Source organism: Cetorhinus maximus, unplaced genomic scaffold (genome assembly GCF_964194155.1).
Source record: "Cetorhinus maximus unplaced genomic scaffold, sCetMax3.hap1.1 HAP1_SCAFFOLD_997, whole genome shotgun sequence".
Taxonomy (NCBI): domain Eukaryota; kingdom Metazoa; phylum Chordata; class Chondrichthyes; order Lamniformes; family Cetorhinidae; genus Cetorhinus; species Cetorhinus maximus.
Window position 1 is genome coordinate 23,378 of NW_027596939.1, and position 16,623 is coordinate 40,000.

General features: G+C 59.3%; 17 non-coding genes across 17 annotated transcripts; all 17 read left to right on the forward strand.

Moving 5' to 3' along the window:
- The first annotated feature begins 164 nt into the window (after nt 1-164).
- Nucleotides 165-283, forward strand: LOC144675526 (5S ribosomal RNA). The gene has a single exon (XR_013575059.1). It is a non-coding gene; the product is annotated as a 5S ribosomal RNA (ribosomal RNA).
- An 848-nt stretch (nt 284-1,131) lies between these two features.
- LOC144675528 (5S ribosomal RNA) lies at nt 1,132-1,250 on the forward strand. The gene has a single exon (XR_013575060.1). It is a non-coding gene; the product is annotated as a 5S ribosomal RNA (ribosomal RNA).
- Nucleotides 1,251-2,108: 858 nt separating this feature from the next.
- LOC144675529 (5S ribosomal RNA) lies at nt 2,109-2,227 on the forward strand. The gene has a single exon (XR_013575061.1). It is a non-coding gene; the product is annotated as a 5S ribosomal RNA (ribosomal RNA).
- Nucleotides 2,228-3,085: 858 nt separating this feature from the next.
- Nucleotides 3,086-3,204, forward strand: LOC144675531 (5S ribosomal RNA). The gene has a single exon (XR_013575063.1). It is a non-coding gene; the product is annotated as a 5S ribosomal RNA (ribosomal RNA).
- Nucleotides 3,205-4,062: 858 nt separating this feature from the next.
- On the forward strand, nt 4,063-4,181 carry LOC144675532 (5S ribosomal RNA). The gene has a single exon (XR_013575064.1). It is a non-coding gene; the product is annotated as a 5S ribosomal RNA (ribosomal RNA).
- Nucleotides 4,182-5,039: 858 nt separating this feature from the next.
- LOC144675533 (5S ribosomal RNA) lies at nt 5,040-5,158 on the forward strand. Its single transcript, XR_013575065.1, has one exon. It is a non-coding gene; the product is annotated as a 5S ribosomal RNA (ribosomal RNA).
- Nucleotides 5,159-6,010: 852 nt separating this feature from the next.
- Nucleotides 6,011-6,129, forward strand: LOC144675534 (5S ribosomal RNA). The gene has a single exon (XR_013575066.1). It is a non-coding gene; the product is annotated as a 5S ribosomal RNA (ribosomal RNA).
- Nucleotides 6,130-6,987: 858 nt separating this feature from the next.
- On the forward strand, nt 6,988-7,106 carry LOC144675535 (5S ribosomal RNA). Its single transcript, XR_013575067.1, has one exon. It is a non-coding gene; the product is annotated as a 5S ribosomal RNA (ribosomal RNA).
- An 858-nt stretch (nt 7,107-7,964) lies between these two features.
- Nucleotides 7,965-8,083, forward strand: LOC144675536 (5S ribosomal RNA). The gene has a single exon (XR_013575068.1). It is a non-coding gene; the product is annotated as a 5S ribosomal RNA (ribosomal RNA).
- Nucleotides 8,084-8,938: 855 nt separating this feature from the next.
- On the forward strand, nt 8,939-9,057 carry LOC144675537 (5S ribosomal RNA). The gene has a single exon (XR_013575069.1). It is a non-coding gene; the product is annotated as a 5S ribosomal RNA (ribosomal RNA).
- Nucleotides 9,058-9,915: 858 nt separating this feature from the next.
- LOC144675538 (5S ribosomal RNA) lies at nt 9,916-10,034 on the forward strand. The gene has a single exon (XR_013575070.1). It is a non-coding gene; the product is annotated as a 5S ribosomal RNA (ribosomal RNA).
- Nucleotides 10,035-10,886: 852 nt separating this feature from the next.
- Nucleotides 10,887-11,005, forward strand: LOC144675539 (5S ribosomal RNA). The gene has a single exon (XR_013575071.1). It is a non-coding gene; the product is annotated as a 5S ribosomal RNA (ribosomal RNA).
- Nucleotides 11,006-11,863: 858 nt separating this feature from the next.
- On the forward strand, nt 11,864-11,982 carry LOC144675540 (5S ribosomal RNA). Its single transcript, XR_013575072.1, has one exon. It is a non-coding gene; the product is annotated as a 5S ribosomal RNA (ribosomal RNA).
- Nucleotides 11,983-12,840: 858 nt separating this feature from the next.
- On the forward strand, nt 12,841-12,959 carry LOC144675542 (5S ribosomal RNA). The gene has a single exon (XR_013575074.1). It is a non-coding gene; the product is annotated as a 5S ribosomal RNA (ribosomal RNA).
- An 859-nt stretch (nt 12,960-13,818) lies between these two features.
- On the forward strand, nt 13,819-13,939 carry LOC144675499 (5S ribosomal RNA). The gene has a single exon (XR_013575036.1). It is a non-coding gene; the product is annotated as a 5S ribosomal RNA (ribosomal RNA).
- Nucleotides 13,940-14,798: 859 nt separating this feature from the next.
- LOC144675544 (5S ribosomal RNA) lies at nt 14,799-14,917 on the forward strand. Its single transcript, XR_013575075.1, has one exon. It is a non-coding gene; the product is annotated as a 5S ribosomal RNA (ribosomal RNA).
- Nucleotides 14,918-15,778: 861 nt separating this feature from the next.
- On the forward strand, nt 15,779-15,897 carry LOC144675413 (5S ribosomal RNA). The gene has a single exon (XR_013574953.1). It is a non-coding gene; the product is annotated as a 5S ribosomal RNA (ribosomal RNA).
- Nucleotides 15,898-16,623: the final 726 nt, after the last annotated feature.

A 16,623-nucleotide genomic window follows, 5' to 3' on the forward strand; every position in this document is an offset into this window, starting at 1 on the left:
GGGGGGAGGCTGAGAAGGAAGGGAGCCAGGTGGGGGAGGGATGAAAGGGAGTAGGAGGGAAAGAAGAAGAGAGAGAGAGAGAGAGAAAAAAAAAGAAAACCCGCGGTAAAGAAGAAGGGGCTGGACTGAGAGGCTTGAATTAGCCAGAAAGGCAGGCGGCAAGTGCCTACGGCCATACTAGTCTGAAAACGCCCGATCTCGTCTGATCTCGGAAGCTAAGCAGACTCAGGCCTGGTTAGTACTTGGATGGGAGACCGCCTGGGAATACCAGGTGCAGTAGGCTTTTGCTGCCAGCAGAGGCTGCTCACGTCACCACTCTCCACATTCACTCTGCCACACAACGGAGGCGCAATCTTTTTGCTGCTGCTGCTGCTGCTGCTGCTGCTGTCCGCGTGGTCCGCGTGCCCCGGCTCGTTTGCGGGCAGGGAGAAGGTAGCCAGGCCGGTCGGCCAGCACATTCAGCTACCCCGGCGTTGCTGGGCCATTCGAGTGGAGCCTGCTCGGGAAGCTGGGCTCGGCGGCCTGTGATCGGCGCGGACGCATGCACGTCGGGCCGCCCTTGTGCCTCGGGGCGAGCTTTCCCTAAGTTGAAGGCAGGGCAGAGTAGAGAGGGAAGAAGCTCTGTGCCCGCTGGTAAAAGGATCAAGAGCGAGAGGGCCCCACAGATTGAAAGTGAGTTGCCAAAGAAGCAAATGCGAGGTGAGAAAAAGCTTGTGGACGCAACGGGCGGTTGAGGTGCGGAAGGCCGTGACTGCCTGCAAGCGTGGCGGAGGCAGGTAGAATCGAGGCATTCGAGAGGGCGTCGGATGATTATTTGGATAGAAAGAAGGTGCAGGGGTACGGGGACAAAGGCACAAGAGGCGGATGGTAGCGCGTGCCTGACGCTTCCCCCAGTGCGGAGAGGACGAATGTTGAACGGGAGCAAGGGTGCAGGCTGGAGGCTGGTGAGGCGTAAGTAGGGCTTGCAGTTTGCCTGTGGGGGGAGGCTGAGAAGGAAGGGAGCCAGGTGGGGGAGGGATGAAAGGGAGTAGGAGGGAAAGAAGAAGAGAGAGAGAGAGAAAGAAAACCCACGGTAAAGAAGAAGGGGCTGGACTGAGAGGCTTGAATTAGCCAGAAAGGCAGGCGGCAAGTGCCTACGGCCATACTAGTCTGAAAACGCCCGATCTCGTCTGATCTCGGAAGCTAAGCAGACTCAGGCCTGGTTAGTACTTGGATGGGAGACCGCCTGGGAATACCAGGTGCAGTAGGCTTTTGCTGCCAGCAGAGGCTGCTCACGTCACCACTCTCCACATTCACTCTGCCACACAACGGAGGCGCAATCTTTTTGCTGCTGCTGCTGCTGCTGCTGCTGCTGTCCGCGTGGTCCGCGTGCCCCGGCTCGTTTGCGGGCAGGGAGAAGGTAGCCAGGCCGGTCGGCCAGCACATTCAGCTACCCCGGCGTTGCTGGGCCATTCGAGTGGAGCCTGCTCGGGAAGCTGGGCTCGGCGGCCTGTGATCGGCGCGGACGCATGCACGTCGGGCCGCCCTTGTGCCTCGGGGCGAGCTTTCCCTAAGTTGAAGGCAGGGCAGAGTAGAGAGGGAAGAAGCTCTGTGCCCGCTGGTAAAAGGATCAAGAGCGAGAGGGCCCCACAGATTGAAAGTGAGTTGCCAAAGAAGCAAATGCGAGGTGAGAAAAAGCTTGTGGACGCAACGGGCGGTTGAGGTGCGGAAGGCCGTGACTGCCTGCAAGCGTGGCGGAGGCAGGTAGAATCGAGGCATTCGAGAGGGCGTCGGATGATTATTTGGATAGAAAGAAGGTGCAGGGGTACGGGGACAAAGGCACAAGAGGCGGATGGTAGCGCGTGCCTGACGCTTCCCCCAGTGCGGAGAGGACGAATGTTGAACGGGAGCAAGGGTGCAGGCTGGAGGCTGGTGAGGCGTAAGTAGGGCTTGCAGTTTGCCTGTGGGGGGAGGCTGAGAAGGAAGGGAGCCAGGTGGGGGAGGGATGAAAGGGAGTAGGAGGGAAAGAAGAAGAGAGAGAGAGAGAGAGAAAAAAAAAGAAAACCCGCGGTAAAGAAGAAGGGGCTGGACTGAGAGGCTTGAATTAGCCAGAAAGGCAGGCGGCAAGTGCCTACGGCCATACTAGTCTGAAAACGCCCGATCTCGTCTGATCTCGGAAGCTAAGCAGACTCAGGCCTGGTTAGTACTTGGATGGGAGACCGCCTGGGAATACCAGGTGCAGTAGGCTTTTGCTGTCAGCAGAGGCTGCTCACGTCACCACTCTCCACATTCACTCTGCCACACAACGGAGGCGCAATCTTTTTGCTGCTGCTGCTGCTGCTGCTGCTGCTGTCCGCGTGGTCCGCGTGCCCCGGCTCGTTTGCGGGCAGGGAGAAGGTAGCCAGGCCGGTCGGCCAGCACATTCAGCTACCCCGGCGTTGCTGGGCCATTCGAGTGGAGCCTGCTCGGGAAGCTGGGCTCGGCGGCCTGTGATCGGCGCGGACGCATGCACGTCGGGCCGCCCTTGTGCCTCGGGGCGAGCTTTCCCTAAGTTGAAGGCAGGGCAGAGTAGAGAGGGAAGAAGCTCTGTGCCCGCTGGTAAAAGGATCAAGAGCGAGAGGGCCCCACAGATTGAAAGTGAGTTGCCAAAGAAGCAAATGCGAGGTGAGAAAAAGCTTGTGGACGCAACGGGCGGTTGAGGTGCGGAAGGCCGTGACTGCCTGCAAGCGTGGCGGAGGCAGGTAGAATCGAGGCATTCGAGAGGGCGTCGGATGATTATTTGGATAGAAAGAAGGTGCAGGGGTACGGGGACAAAGGCACAAGAGGCGGATGGTAGCGCGTGCCTGACGCTTCCCCCAGTGCGGAGAGGACGAATGTTGAACGGGAGCAAGGGTGCAGGCTGGAGGCTGGTGAGGCGTAAGTAGGGCTTGCAGTTTGCCTGTGGGGGGAGGCTGAGAAGGAAGGGAGCCAGGTGGGGGAGGGATGAAAGGGAGTAGGAGGGAAAGAAGAAGAGAGAGAGAGAGAGAGAAAAAAAAAGAAAACCCACGGTAAAGAAGAAGGGGCTGGACTGAGAGGCTTGAATTAGCCAGAAAGGCAGGCGGCAAGTGCCTACGGCCATACTAGTCTGAAAACGCCCGATCTCGTCTGATCTCGGAAGCTAAGCAGACTCAGGCCTGGTTAGTACTTGGATGGGAGACCGCCTGGGAATACCAGGTGCAGTAGGCTTTTGCTGCCAGCAGAGGCTGCTCACGTCACCACTCTCCACATTCACTCTGCCACACAACGGAGGCGCAATCTTTTTGCTGCTGCTGCTGCTGCTGCTGCTGCTGTCCGCGTGGTCCGCGTGCCCCGGCTCGTTTGCGGGCAGGGAGAAGGTAGCCAGGCCGGTCGGCCAGCACATTCAGCTACCCCGGCGTTGCTGGGCCATTCGAGTGGAGCCTGCTCGGGAAGCTGGGCTCGGCGGCCTGTGATCGGCGCGGACGCATGCACGTCGGGCCGCCCTTGTGCCTCGGGGCGAGCTTTCCCTAAGTTGAAGGCAGGGCAGAGTAGAGAGGGAAGAAGCTCTGTGCCCGCTGGTAAAAGGATCAAGAGCGAGAGGGCCCCACAGATTGAAAGTGAGTTGCCAAAGAAGCAAATGCGAGGTGAGAAAAAGCTTGTGGACGCAACGGGCGGTTGAGGTGCGGAAGGCCGTGACTGCCTGCAAGCGTGGCGGAGGCAGGTAGAATCGAGGCATTCGAGAGGGCGTCGGATGATTATTTGGATAGAAAGAAGGTGCAGGGGTACGGGGACAAAGGCACAAGAGGCGGATGGTAGCGCGTGCCTGACGCTTCCCCCAGTGCGGAGAGGACGAATGTTGAACGGGAGCAAGGGTGCAGGCTGGAGGCTGGTGAGGCGTAAGTAGGGCTTGCAGTTTGCCTGTGGGGGGAGGCTGAGAAGGAAGGGAGCCAGGTGGGGGAGGGATGAAAGGGAGTAGGAGGGAAAGAAGAAGAGAGAGAGAGAGAGAGAAAAAAAAAGAAAACCCACGGTAAAGAAGAAGGGGCTGGACTGAGAGGCTTGAATTAGCCAGAAAGGCAGGCGGCAAGTGCCTACGGCCATACTAGTCTGAAAACGCCCGATCTCGTCTGATCTCGGAAGCTAAGCAGACTCAGGCCTGGTTAGTACTTGGATGGGAGACCGCCTGGGAATACCAGGTGCAGTAGGCTTTTGCTGCCAGCAGAGGCTGCTCACGTCACCACTCTCCACATTCACTCTGCCACACAACGGAGGCGCAATCTTTTTGCTGCTGCTGCTGCTGCTGCTGCTGCTGTCCGCGTGGTCCGCGTGCCCCGGCTCGTTTGCGGGCAGGGAGAAGGTAGCCAGGCCGGTCGGCCAGCACATTCAGCTACCCCGGCGTTGCTGGGCCATTCGAGTGGAGCCTGCTCGGGAAGCTGGGCTCGGCGGCCTGTGATCGGCGCGGACGCATGCACGTCGGGCCGCCCTTGTGCCTCGGGGCGAGCTTTCCCTAAGTTGAAGGCAGGGCAGAGTAGAGAGGGAAGAAGCTCTGTGCCCGCTGGTAAAAGGATCAAGAGCGAGAGGGCCCCACAGATTGAAAGTGAGTTGCCAAAGAAGCAAATGCGAGGTGAGAAAAAGCTTGTGGACGCAACGGGCGGTTGAGGTGCGGAAGGCCGTGACTGCCTGCAAGCGTGGCGGAGGCAGGTAGAATCGAGGCATTCGAGAGGGCGTCGGATGATTATTTGGATAGAAAGAAGGTGCAGGGGTACGGGGACAAAGGCACAAGAGGCGGATGGTAGCGCGTGCCTGACGCTTCCCCCAGTGCGGAGAGGACGAATGTTGAACGGGAGCAAGGGTGCAGGCTGGAGGCTGGTGAGGCGTAAGTAGGGCTTGCAGTTTGCCTGTGGGGGGAGGCTGAGAAGGAAGGGAGCCAGGTGGGGGAGGGATGAAAGGGAGTAGGAGGGAAAGAAGAAGAGAGAGAGAGAGAGAGAAAAAAAAAGAAAACCCGCGGTAAAGAAGAAGGGGCTGGACTGAGAGGCTTGAATTAGCCAGAAAGGCAGGCGGCAAGTGCCTACGGCCATACTAGTCTGAAAACGCCCGATCTCGTCTGATCTCGGAAGCTAAGCAGACTCAGGCCTGGTTAGTACTTGGATGGGAGACCGCCTGGGAATACCAGGTGCAGTAGGCTTTTGCTGCCAGCAGAGGCTGCTCACGTCACCACTCTCCACATTCACTCTGCCACACAACGGAGGCGCAATCTTTTTGCTGCTGCTGCTGCTGCTGCTGTCCGCGTGGTCCGCGTGCCCCGGCTCGTTTGCGGGCAGGGAGAAGGTAGCCAGGCCGGTCGGCCAGCACATTCAGCTACCCCGGCGTTGCTGGGCCATTCGAGTGGAGCCTGCTCGGGAAGCTGGGCTCGGCGGCCTGTGATCGGCGCGGACGCATGCACGTCGGGCCGCCCTTGTGCCTCGGGGCGAGCTTTCCCTAAGTTGAAGGCAGGGCAGAGTAGAGAGGGAAGAAGCTCTGTGCCCGCTGGTAAAAGGATCAAGAGCGAGAGGGCCCCACAGATTGAAAGTGAGTTGCCAAAGAAGCAAATGCGAGGTGAGAAAAAGCTTGTGGACGCAACGGGCGGTTGAGGTGCGGAAGGCCGTGACTGCCTGCAAGCGTGGCGGAGGCAGGTAGAATCGAGGCATTCGAGAGGGCGTCGGATGATTATTTGGATAGAAAGAAGGTGCAGGGGTACGGGGACAAAGGCACAAGAGGCGGATGGTAGCGCGTGCCTGACGCTTCCCCCACTGCGGAGAGGACGAATGTTGAACGGGAGCAAGGGTGCAGGCTGGAGGCTGGTGAGGCGTAAGTAGGGCTTGCAGTTTGCCTGTGGGGGGAGGCTGAGAAGGAAGGGAGCCAGGTGGGGGAGGGATGAAAGGGAGTAGGAGGGAAAGAAGAAGAGAGAGAGAGAGAGAGAAAAAAAAAGAAAACCCGCGGTAAAGAAGAAGGGGCTGGACTGAGAGGCTTGAATTAGCCAGAAAGGCAGGCGGCAAGTGCCTACGGCCATACTAGTCTGAAAACGCCCGATCTCGTCTGATCTCGGAAGCTAAGCAGACTCAGGCCTGGTTAGTACTTGGATGGGAGACCGCCTGGGAATACCAGGTGCAGTAGGCTTTTGCTGCCAGCAGAGGCTGCTCACGTCACCACTCTCCACATTCACTCTGCCACACAACGGAGGCGCAATCTTTTTGCTGCTGCTGCTGCTGCTGCTGCTGCTGTCCGCGTGGTCCGCGTGCCCCGGCTCGTTTGCGGGCAGGGAGAAGGTAGCCAGGCCGGTCGGCCAGCACATTCAGCTACCCCGGCGTTGCTGGGCCATTCGAGTGGAGCCTGCTCGGGAAGCTGGGCTCGGCGGCCTGTGATCGGCGCGGACGCATGCACGTCGGGCCGCCCTTGTGCCTCGGGGCGAGCTTTCCCTAAGTTGAAGGCAGGGCAGAGTAGAGAGGGAAGAAGCTCTGTGCCCGCTGGTAAAAGGATCAAGAGCGAGAGGGCCCCACAGATTGAAAGTGAGTTGCCAAAGAAGCAAATGCGAGGTGAGAAAAAGCTTGTGGACGCAACGGGCGGTTGAGGTGCGGAAGGCCGTGACTGCCTGCAAGCGTGGCGGAGGCAGGTAGAATCGAGGCATTCGAGAGGGCGTCGGATGATTATTTGGATAGAAAGAAGGTGCAGGGGTACGGGGACAAAGGCACAAGAGGCGGATGGTAGCGCGTGCCTGACGCTTCCCCCAGTGCGGAGAGGACGAATGTTGAACGGGAGCAAGGGTGCAGGCTGGAGGCTGGTGAGGCGTAAGTAGGGCTTGCAGTTTGCCTGTGGGGGGAGGCTGAGAAGGAAGGGAGCCAGGTGGGGGAGGGATGAAAGGGAGTAGGAGGGAAAGAAGAAGAGAGAGAGAGAGAGAGAAAAAAAAAGAAAACCCGCGGTAAAGAAGAAGGGGCTGGACTGAGAGGCTTGAATTAGCCAGAAAGGCAGGCGGCAAGTGCCTACGGCCATACTAGTCTGAAAACGCCCGATCTCGTCTGATCTCGGAAGCTAAGCAGACTCAGGCCTGGTTAGTACTTGGATGGGAGACCGCCTGGGAATACCAGGTGCAGTAGGCTTTTGCTGCCAGCAGAGGCTGCTCACGTCACCACTCTCCACATTCACTCTGCCACACAACGGAGGCGCAATCTTTTTGCTGCTGCTGCTGCTGCTGCTGCTGCTGTCCGCGTGGTCCGCGTGCCCCGGCTCGTTTGCGGGCAGGGAGAAGGTAGCCAGGCCGGTCGGCCAGCACATTCAGCTACCCCGGCGTTGCTGGGCCATTCGAGTGGAGCCTGCTCGGGAAGCTGGGCTCGGCGGCCTGTGATCGGCGCGGACGCATGCACGTCGGGCCGCCCTTGTGCCTCGGGGCGAGCTTTCCCTAAGTTGAAGGCAGGGCAGAGTAGAGAGGGAAGAAGCTCTGTGCCCGCTGGTAAAAGGATCAAGAGCGAGAGGGCCCCACAGATTGAAAGTGAGTTGCCAAAGAAGCAAATGCGAGGTGAGAAAAAGCTTGTGGACGCAACGGGCGGTTGAGGTGCGGAAGGCCGTGACTGCCTGCAAGCGTGGCGGAGGCAGGTAGAATCGAGGCATTCGAGAGGGCGTCGGATGATTATTTGGATAGAAAGAAGGTGCAGGGGTACGGGGACAAAGGCACAAGAGGCGGATGGTAGCGCGTGCCTGACGCTTCCCCCAGTGCGGAGAGGACGAATGTTGAACGGGAGCAAGGGTGCAGGCTGGAGGCTGGTGAGGCGTAAGTAGGGCTTGCAGTTTGCCTGTGGGGGGAGGCTGAGAAGGAAGGGAGCCAGGTGGGGGAGGGATGAAAGGGAGTAGGAGGGAAAGAAGAAGAGAGAGAGAGAGAGAGAAAAAAAAAGAAAACCCACGGTAAAGAAGAAGGGGCTGGACTGAGAGGCTTGAATTAGCCAGAAAGGCAGGCGGCAAGTGCCTACGGCCATACTAGTCTGAAAACGCCCGATCTCGTCTGATCTCGGAAGCTAAGCAGACTCAGGCCTGGTTAGTACTTGGATGGGAGACCGCCTGGGAATACCAGGTGCAGTAGGCTTTTGCTGCCAGCAGAGGCTGCTCACGTCACCACTCTCCACATTCACTCTGCCACACAACGGAGGCGCAATCTTTTTGCTGCTGCTGCTGCTGCTGCTGCTGTCCGCGTGGTCCGCGTGCCCCGGCTCGTTTGCGGGCAGGGAGAAGGTAGCCAGGCCGGTCGGCCAGCACATTCAGCTACCCCGGCGTTGCTGGGCCATTCGAGTGGAGCCTGCTCGGGAAGCTGGGCTCGGCGGCCTGTGATCGGCGCGGACGCATGCACGTCGGGCCGCCCTTGTGCCTCGGGGCGAGCTTTCCCTAAGTTGAAGGCAGGGCAGAGTAGAGAGGGAAGAAGCTCTGTGCCCGCTGGTAAAAGGATCAAGAGCGAGAGGGCCCCACAGATTGAAAGTGAGTTGCCAAAGAAGCAAATGCGAGGTGAGAAAAAGCTTGTGGACGCAACGGGCGGTTGAGGTGCGGAAGGCCGTGACTGCCTGCAAGCGTGGCGGAGGCAGGTAGAATCGAGGCATTCGAGAGGGCGTCGGATGATTATTTGGATAGAAAGAAGGTGCAGGGGTACGGGGACAAAGGCACAAGAGGCGGATGGTAGCGCGTGCCTGACGCTTCCCCCAGTGCGGAGAGGACGAATGTTGAACGGGAGCAAGGGTGCAGGCTGGAGGCTGGTGAGGCGTAAGTAGGGCTTGCAGTTTGCCTGTGGGGGGAGGCTGAGAAGGAAGGGAGCCAGGTGGGGGAGGGATGAAAGGGAGTAGGAGGGAAAGAAGAAGAGAGAGAGAGAGAGAGAAAAAAAAAGAAAACCCGCGGTAAAGAAGAAGGGGCTGGACTGAGAGGCTTGAATTAGCCAGAAAGGCAGGCGGCAAGTGCCTACGGCCATACTAGTCTGAAAACGCCCGATCTCGTCTGATCTCGGAAGCTAAGCAGACTCAGGCCTGGTTAGTACTTGGATGGGAGACCGCCTGGGAATACCAGGTGCAGTAGGCTTTTGCTGCCAGCAGAGGCTGCTCACGTCACCACTCTCCACATTCACTCTGCCACACAACGGAGGCGCAATCTTTTTGCTGCTGCTGCTGCTGCTGCTGCTGCTGTCCGCGTGGTCCGCGTGCCCCGGCTCGTTTGCGGGCAGGGAGAAGGTAGCCAGGCCGGTCGGCCAGCACATTCAGCTACCCCGGCGTTGCTGGGCCATTCGAGTGGAGCCTGCTCGGGAAGCTGGGCTCGGCGGCCTGTGATCGGCGCGGACGCATGCACGTCGGGCCGCCCTTGTGCCTCGGGGCGAGCTTTCCCTAAGTTGAAGGCAGGGCAGAGTAGAGAGGGAAGAAGCTCTGTGCCCGCTGGTAAAAGGATCAAGAGCGAGAGGGCCCCACAGATTGAAAGTGAGTTGCCAAAGAAGCAAATGCGAGGTGAGAAAAAGCTTGTGGACGCAACGGGCGGTTGAGGTGCGGAAGGCCGTGACTGCCTGCAAGCGTGGCGGAGGCAGGTAGAATCGAGGCATTCGAGAGGGCGTCGGATGATTATTTGGATAGAAAGAAGGTGCAGGGGTACGGGGACAAAGGCACAAGAGGCGGATGGTAGCGCGTGCCTGACGCTTCCCCCAGTGCGGAGAGGACGAATGTTGAACGGGAGCAAGGGTGCAGGCTGGAGGCTGGTGAGGCGTAAGTAGGGCTTGCAGTTTGCCTGTGGGGGGAGGCTGAGAAGGAAGGGAGCCAGGTGGGGGAGGGATGAAAGGGAGTAGGAGGGAAAGAAGAAGAGAGAGAGAGAGAGAGAAAAAAAAAGAAAACCCGCGGTAAAGAAGAAGGGGCTGGACTGAGAGGCTTGAATTAGCCAGAAAGGCAGGCGGCAAGTGCCTACGGCCATACTAGTCTGAAAACGCCCGATCTCGTCTGATCTCGGAAGCTAAGCAGACTCAGGCCTGGTTAGTACTTGGATGGGAGACCGCCTGGGAATACCAGGTGCAGTAGGCTTTTGCTGCCAGCAGAGGCTGCTCACGTCACCACTCTCCACATTCACTCTGCCACACAACGGAGGCGCAATCTTTTTGCTGCTGCTGCTGCTGCTGCTGTCCGCGTGGTCCGCGTGCCCCGGCTCGTTTGCGGGCAGGGAGAAGGTAGCCAGGCCGGTCGGCCAGCACATTCAGCTACCCCGGCGTTGCTGGGCCATTCGAGTGGAGCCTGCTCGGGAAGCTGGGCTCGGCGGCCTGTGATCGGCGCGGACGCATGCACGTCGGGCCGCCCTTGTGCCTCGGGGCGAGCTTTCCCTAAGTTGAAGGCAGGGCAGAGTAGAGAGGGAAGAAGCTCTGTGCCCGCTGGTAAAAGGATCAAGAGCGAGAGGGCCCCACAGATTGAAAGTGAGTTGCCAAAGAAGCAAATGCGAGGTGAGAAAAAGCTTGTGGACGCAACGGGCGGTTGAGGTGCGGAAGGCCGTGACTGCCTGCAAGCGTGGCGGAGGCAGGTAGAATCGAGGCATTCGAGAGGGCGTCGGATGATTATTTGGATAGAAAGAAGGTGCAGGGGTACGGGGACAAAGGCACAAGAGGCGGATGGTAGCGCGTGCCTGACGCTTCCCCCAGTGCGGAGAGGACGAATGTTGAACGGGAGCAAGGGTGCAGGCTGGAGGCTGGTGAGGCGTAAGTAGGGCTTGCAGTTTGCCTGTGGGGGGAGGCTGAGAAGGAAGGGAGCCAGGTGGGGGAGGGATGAAAGGGAGTAGGAGGGAAAGAAGAAGAGAGAGAGAGAGAGAGAAAAAAAAAGAAAACCCGCGGTAAAGAAGAAGGGGCTGGACTGAGAGGCTTGAATTAGCCAGAAAGGCAGGCGGCAAGTGCCTACGGCCATACTAGTCTGAAAACGCCCGATCTCGTCTGATCTCGGAAGCTAAGCAGACTCAGGCCTGGTTAGTACTTGGATGGGAGACCGCCTGGGAATACCAGGTGCAGTAGGCTTTTGCTGTCAGCAGAGGCTGCTCACGTCACCACTCTCCACATTCACTCTGCCACACAACGGAGGCGCAATCTTTTTGCTGCTGCTGCTGCTGCTGCTGCTGCTGTCCGCGTGGTCCGCGTGCCCCGGCTCGTTTGCGGGCAGGGAGAAGGTAGCCAGGCCGGTCGGCCAGCACATTCAGCTACCCCGGCGTTGCTGGGCCATTCGAGTGGAGCCTGCTCGGGAAGCTGGGCTCGGCGGCCTGTGATCGGCGCGGACGCATGCACGTCGGGCCGCCCTTGTGCCTCGGGGCGAGCTTTCCCTAAGTTGAAGGCAGGGCAGAGTAGAGAGGGAAGAAGCTCTGTGCCCGCTGGTAAAAGGATCAAGAGCGAGAGGGCCCCACAGATTGAAAGTGAGTTGCCAAAGAAGCAAATGCGAGGTGAGAAAAAGCTTGTGGACGCAACGGGCGGTTGAGGTGCGGAAGGCCGTGACTGCCTGCAAGCGTGGCGGAGGCAGGTAGAATCGAGGCATTCGAGAGGGCGTCGGATGATTATTTGGATAGAAAGAAGGTGCAGGGGTACGGGGACAAAGGCACAAGAGGCGGATGGTAGCGCGTGCCTGACGCTTCCCCCAGTGCGGAGAGGACGAATGTTGAACGGGAGCAAGGGTGCAGGCTGGAGGCTGGTGAGGCGTAAGTAGGGCTTGCAGTTTGCCTGTGGGGGGAGGCTGAGAAGGAAGGGAGCCAGGTGGGGGAGGGATGAAAGGGAGTAGGAGGGAAAGAAGAAGAGAGAGAGAGAGAGAGAAAAAAAAAGAAAACCCGCGGTAAAGAAGAAGGGGCTGGACTGAGAGGCTTGAATTAGCCAGAAAGGCAGGCGGCAAGTGCCTACGGCCATACTAGTCTGAAAACGCCCGATCTCGTCTGATCTCGGAAGCTAAGCAGACTCAGGCCTGGTTAGTACTTGGATGGGAGACCGCCTGGGAATACCAGGTGCAGTAGGCTTTTGCTGCCAGCAGAGGCTGCTCACGTCACCACTCTCCACATTCACTCTGCCACACAACGGAGGCGCAATCTTTTTGCTGCTGCTGCTGCTGCTGCTGCTGCTGTCCGCGTGGTCCGCGTGCCCCGGCTCGTTTGCGGGCAGGGAGAAGGTAGCCAGGCCGGTCGGCCAGCACATTCAGCTACCCCGGCGTTGCTGGGCCATTCGAGTGGAGCCTGCTCGGGAAGCTGGGCTCGGCGGCCTGTGATCGGCGCGGACGCATGCACGTCGGGCCGCCCTTGTGCCTCGGGGCGAGCTTTCCCTAAGTTGAAGGCAGGGCAGAGTAGAGAGGGAAGAAGCTCTGTGCCCGCTGGTAAAAGGATCAAGAGCGAGAGGGCCCCACAGATTGAAAGTGAGTTGCCAAAGAAGCAAATGCGAGGTGAGAAAAAGCTTGTGGACGCAACGGGCGGTTGAGGTGCGGAAGGCCGTGACTGCCTGCAAGCGTGGCGGAGGCAGGTAGAATCGAGGCATTCGAGAGGGCGTCGGATGATTATTTGGATAGAAAGAAGGTGCAGGGGTACGGGGACAAAGGCACAAGAGGCGGATGGTAGCGCGTGCCTGACGCTTCCCCCAGTGCGGAGAGGACGAATGTTGAACGGGAGCAAGGGTGCAGGCTGGAGGCTGGTGAGGCGTAAGTAGGGCTTGCAGTTTGCCTGTGGGGGGAGGCTGAGAAGGAAGGGAGCCAGGTGGGGGAGGGATGAAAGGGAGTAGGAGGGAAAGAAGAAGAGAGAGAGAGAGAGAGAAAAAAAAAGAAAACCCGCGGTAAAGAAGAAGGGGCTGGACTGAGAGGCTTGAATTAGCCAGAAAGGCAGGCGGCAAGTGCCTACGGCCATACTAGTCTGAAAACGCCCGATCTCGTCTGATCTCGGAAGCTAAGCAGACTCAGGCCTGGTTAGTACTTGGATGGGAGACCGCCTGGGAATACCAGGTGCAGTAGGCTTTTGCTGCCAGCAGAGGCTGCTCACGTCACCACTCTCCACATTCACTCTGCCACACAACGGAGGCGCAATCTTTTTGCTGCTGCTGCTGCTGCTGCTGCTGCTGTCCGCGTGGTCCGCGTGCCCCGGCTCGTTTGCGGGCAGGGAGAAGGTAGCCAGGCCGGTCGGCCAGCACATTCAGCTACCCCGGCGTTGCTGGGCCATTCGAGTGGAGCCTGCTCGGGAAGCTGGGCTCGGCGGCCTGTGATCGGCGCGGACGCATGCACGTCGGGCCGCCCTTGTGCCTCGGGGCGAGCTTTCCCTAAGTTGAAGGCAGGGCAGAGTAGAGAGGGAAGAAGCTCTGTGCCCGCTGGTAAAAGGATCAAGAGCGAGAGGGCCCCACAGATTGAAAGTGAGTGCCAAAGAAGCAAATGCGAGGTGAGAAAAAGCTTGTGGACGCAACGGGCGGTTGAGGTGCGGAAGGCCGTGACTGCCTGCAAGCGTGGCGGAGGCAGGTAGAATCGAGGCATTCGAGAGGGCGTCGGATGATTATTTGGATAGAAAGAAGGTGCAGGGGTACGGGGACAAAGGCACAAGAGGCGGATGGTAGCGCGTGCCTGACGCTTCCCCCAGTGCGGAGAGGACGAATGTTGAACGGGAGCAAGGGTGCAGGCTGGAGGCTGGTGAGGCGTAAGTAGGGCTTGCAGTTTGCCTGTGGGGGGAGGCTGAGAAGGAAGGGAGCCAGGTGGGGGAGGGATGAAAGGGAGTAGGAGGGAAAGAAGAAGAGAGAGAGAGAGAGAGAGAAAAAAAAAGAAAACCCGCGGTAAAGAAGAAGGGGCTGGACTGAGAGGCTTGAATTAGCCAGAAAGGCAGGCGGCAAGTGCCTACGGCCATACCTAGTCTGAAAACGCCCCGATCTCGTCTGATCTCGGAAGCTAAGCAGACTCAGGCCTGGTTAGTACTTGGATGGGAGACCGCCTGGGAATACCAGGTGCAGTAGGCTTTTGCTGCCAGCAGAGGCTGCTCACGTCACCACTCTCCACATTCACTCTGCCACAAACGGAGGCGCAATCTTTTTGCTGCTGCTGCTGCTGCTGCTGCTGCTGCTGTCCGCGTGGTCCGCGTGCCCCGGCTCGTTTGCGGGCAGGGAGAAGGTAGCCAGGCCGGTCGGCCAGCACATTCAGCTACCCCGGCGTTGCTGGGCCATTCGAGTGGAGCCTGCTCGGGAAGCTGGGCTCGGCGGCCTGTGATCGGCGCGGACGCATGCACGTCGGGCCGCCCTTGTGCCTCGGGGCGAGCTTTCCCTAAGTTGAAGGCAGGGCAGAGTAGAGAGGGAAGAAGCTCTGTGCCCGCTGGTAAAAGGATCAAGAGCGAGAGGGCCCCACAGATTGAAAGTGAGTTGCCAAAGAAGCAAATGCGAGGTGAGAAAAAGCTTGTGGACGCAACGGGCGGTTGAGGTGCGGGAAGCCGTGACTGCCTGCAAGCGTGGCGGAGGCAGGTAGAATCGAGGCATTCGAGAGGGCGTCGGATGATTATTTGGATAGAAAGAAGGTGCAGGGGTACGGGACAAAGGCACAAGAGGCGGATGGTAGCGCGTGCCTGACGCTTCCCCCAGTGCGGAGAGGACGAATGTTGAACGGGAGCAAGGGTGCAGGCTGGAGGCTGGTGAGGCGTAAGTAGGGCTTGCAGTTTGCCTGTGGGGGGAGGCTGAGAAGGAAGGGAGCCAGGTGGGGGAGGGATGAAAGGGAGTAGGAGGGAAAGAAGAAGAGAGAGAGAGAGAGAGAAAAAAAAAGAAAACCCGCGGTAAAGAAGAAGGGGCTGGACTGAGAGGCTTGAATTAGCCAGAAAGGCAGGCGGCAAGTGCCTACGGCCATACTAGTCTGAAAACGCCCGATCTCGTCTGATCTCGGAAGCTAAGCAGACTCAGGCCTGGTTAGTACTTGGATGGGAGACCGCCTGGGAATACCAGGTGCAGTAGGCTTTTGCTGCCAGCAGAGGCTGCTCACGTCACCACTCTCCACATTCACTCTGCCACACAACGGAGGCGCAATCTTTTTGCTGCTGCTGCTGCTGCTGCTGCTGCTGCTGTCCGCGTGGTCCGCGTGCCCCGGCTCGTTTGCGGGCAGGGAGAAGGTAGCCAGGCCGGTCGGCCAGCACATTCAGCTACCCCGGCGTTGCTGGGCCATTCGAGTGGAGCCTGCTCGGGAAGCTGGGCTCGGCGGCCTGTGATCGGCGCGGACGCATGCACGTCGGGCCGCCCTTGTGCCTCGGGGCGAGCTTTCCCTAAGTTGAAGGCAGGGCAGAGTAGAGAGGGAAGAAGCTCTGTGCCCGCTGGTAAAAGGATCAAGAGCGAGAGGGCCCCACAGATTGAAAGTGAGTTGCCAAAGAAGCAAATGCGAGGTGAGAAAAAGCTTGTGGACGCAACGGGCGGTTGAGGTGCGGAAGGCCGTGACTGCCTGCAAGCGTGGCGGAGGCAGGTAGAATCGAGGCATTCGAGAGGGCGTCGGATGATTATTTGGATAGAAAGAAGGTGCAGGGGTACGGGGACAAAGGCACAAGAGGCGGATGGTAGCGCGTGCCTGACGCTTCCCCCAGTGCGGAGAGGACGAATGTTGAACGGGAGCAAGGGTGCAGGCTGGAGGCTGGTGAGGCGTAAGTAGGGCTTGCAGTTTGCCTGTGGGGGGAGGCTGAGAAGGAAGGGAGCCAGGTGGGGGAGGGATGAAAGGGAGTAGGAGGGAAAGAAGAAGAGAGAGAGAGAGAGAGAAAAAAAAAGAAAACCCGCGGTAAAGAAGAAGGGGCTGGACTGAGAGGCTTGAATTAGCCAGAAAGGCAGGCGGCAAGTGCCTACGGCCATACTAGTCTGAAAACACCCGATCTCGTCTGATCTCGGAAGCTAAGCAGACTCAGGCCTGGTTAGTACTTGGATGGGAGACCGCCTGGGAATACCAGGTGCAGTAGGCTTTTGCTGCCAGCAGAGGCTGCTCACGTCACCACTCTCCACATTCACTCTGCCACACAACGGAGGCGCAATCTTTTTGCTGCTGCTGCTGCTGCTGTCCGCGTGGTCCGCGTGCCCCGGCTCGTTTGCGGGCAGGGAGAAGGTAGCCAGGCCGGTCGGCCAGCACATTCAGCTACCCCGGCGTTGCTGGGCCATTCGAGTGGAGCCTGCTCGGGAAGCTGGGCTCGGCGGCCTGTGATCGGCGCGGACGCATGCACGTCGGGCCGCCCTTGTGCCTCGGGGCGAGCTTTCCCTAAGTTGAAGGCAGGGCAGAGTAGAGAGGGAAGAAGCTCTGTGCCCGCTGGTAAAAGGATCAAGAGCGAGAGGGCCCCACAGATTGAAAGTGAGTTGCCAAAGAAGCAAATGCGAGGTGAGAAAAAGCTTGTGGACGCAACGGGCGGTTGAGGTGCGGAAGGCCGTGACTGCCTGCAAGCGTGGCGGAGGCAGGTAGAATCGAGGCATTCGAGAGGGCGTCGGATGATTATTTGGATAGAAAGAAGGTGCAGGGGTACGGGGACAAAGGCACAAGAGGCGGATGGTAGCGCGTGCCTGACGCTTCCCCCAGTGCGGAGAGGACGAATGTTGAACGGGAGCAAGGGTGCAGGCTGGAGGCTGGTGAGGCGTAAGTAGGGCTTGCAGTTTGCCTGTGGGGGGAGGCTGAGAAGGAAGGGAGCCAGGTGGGGGAGGGA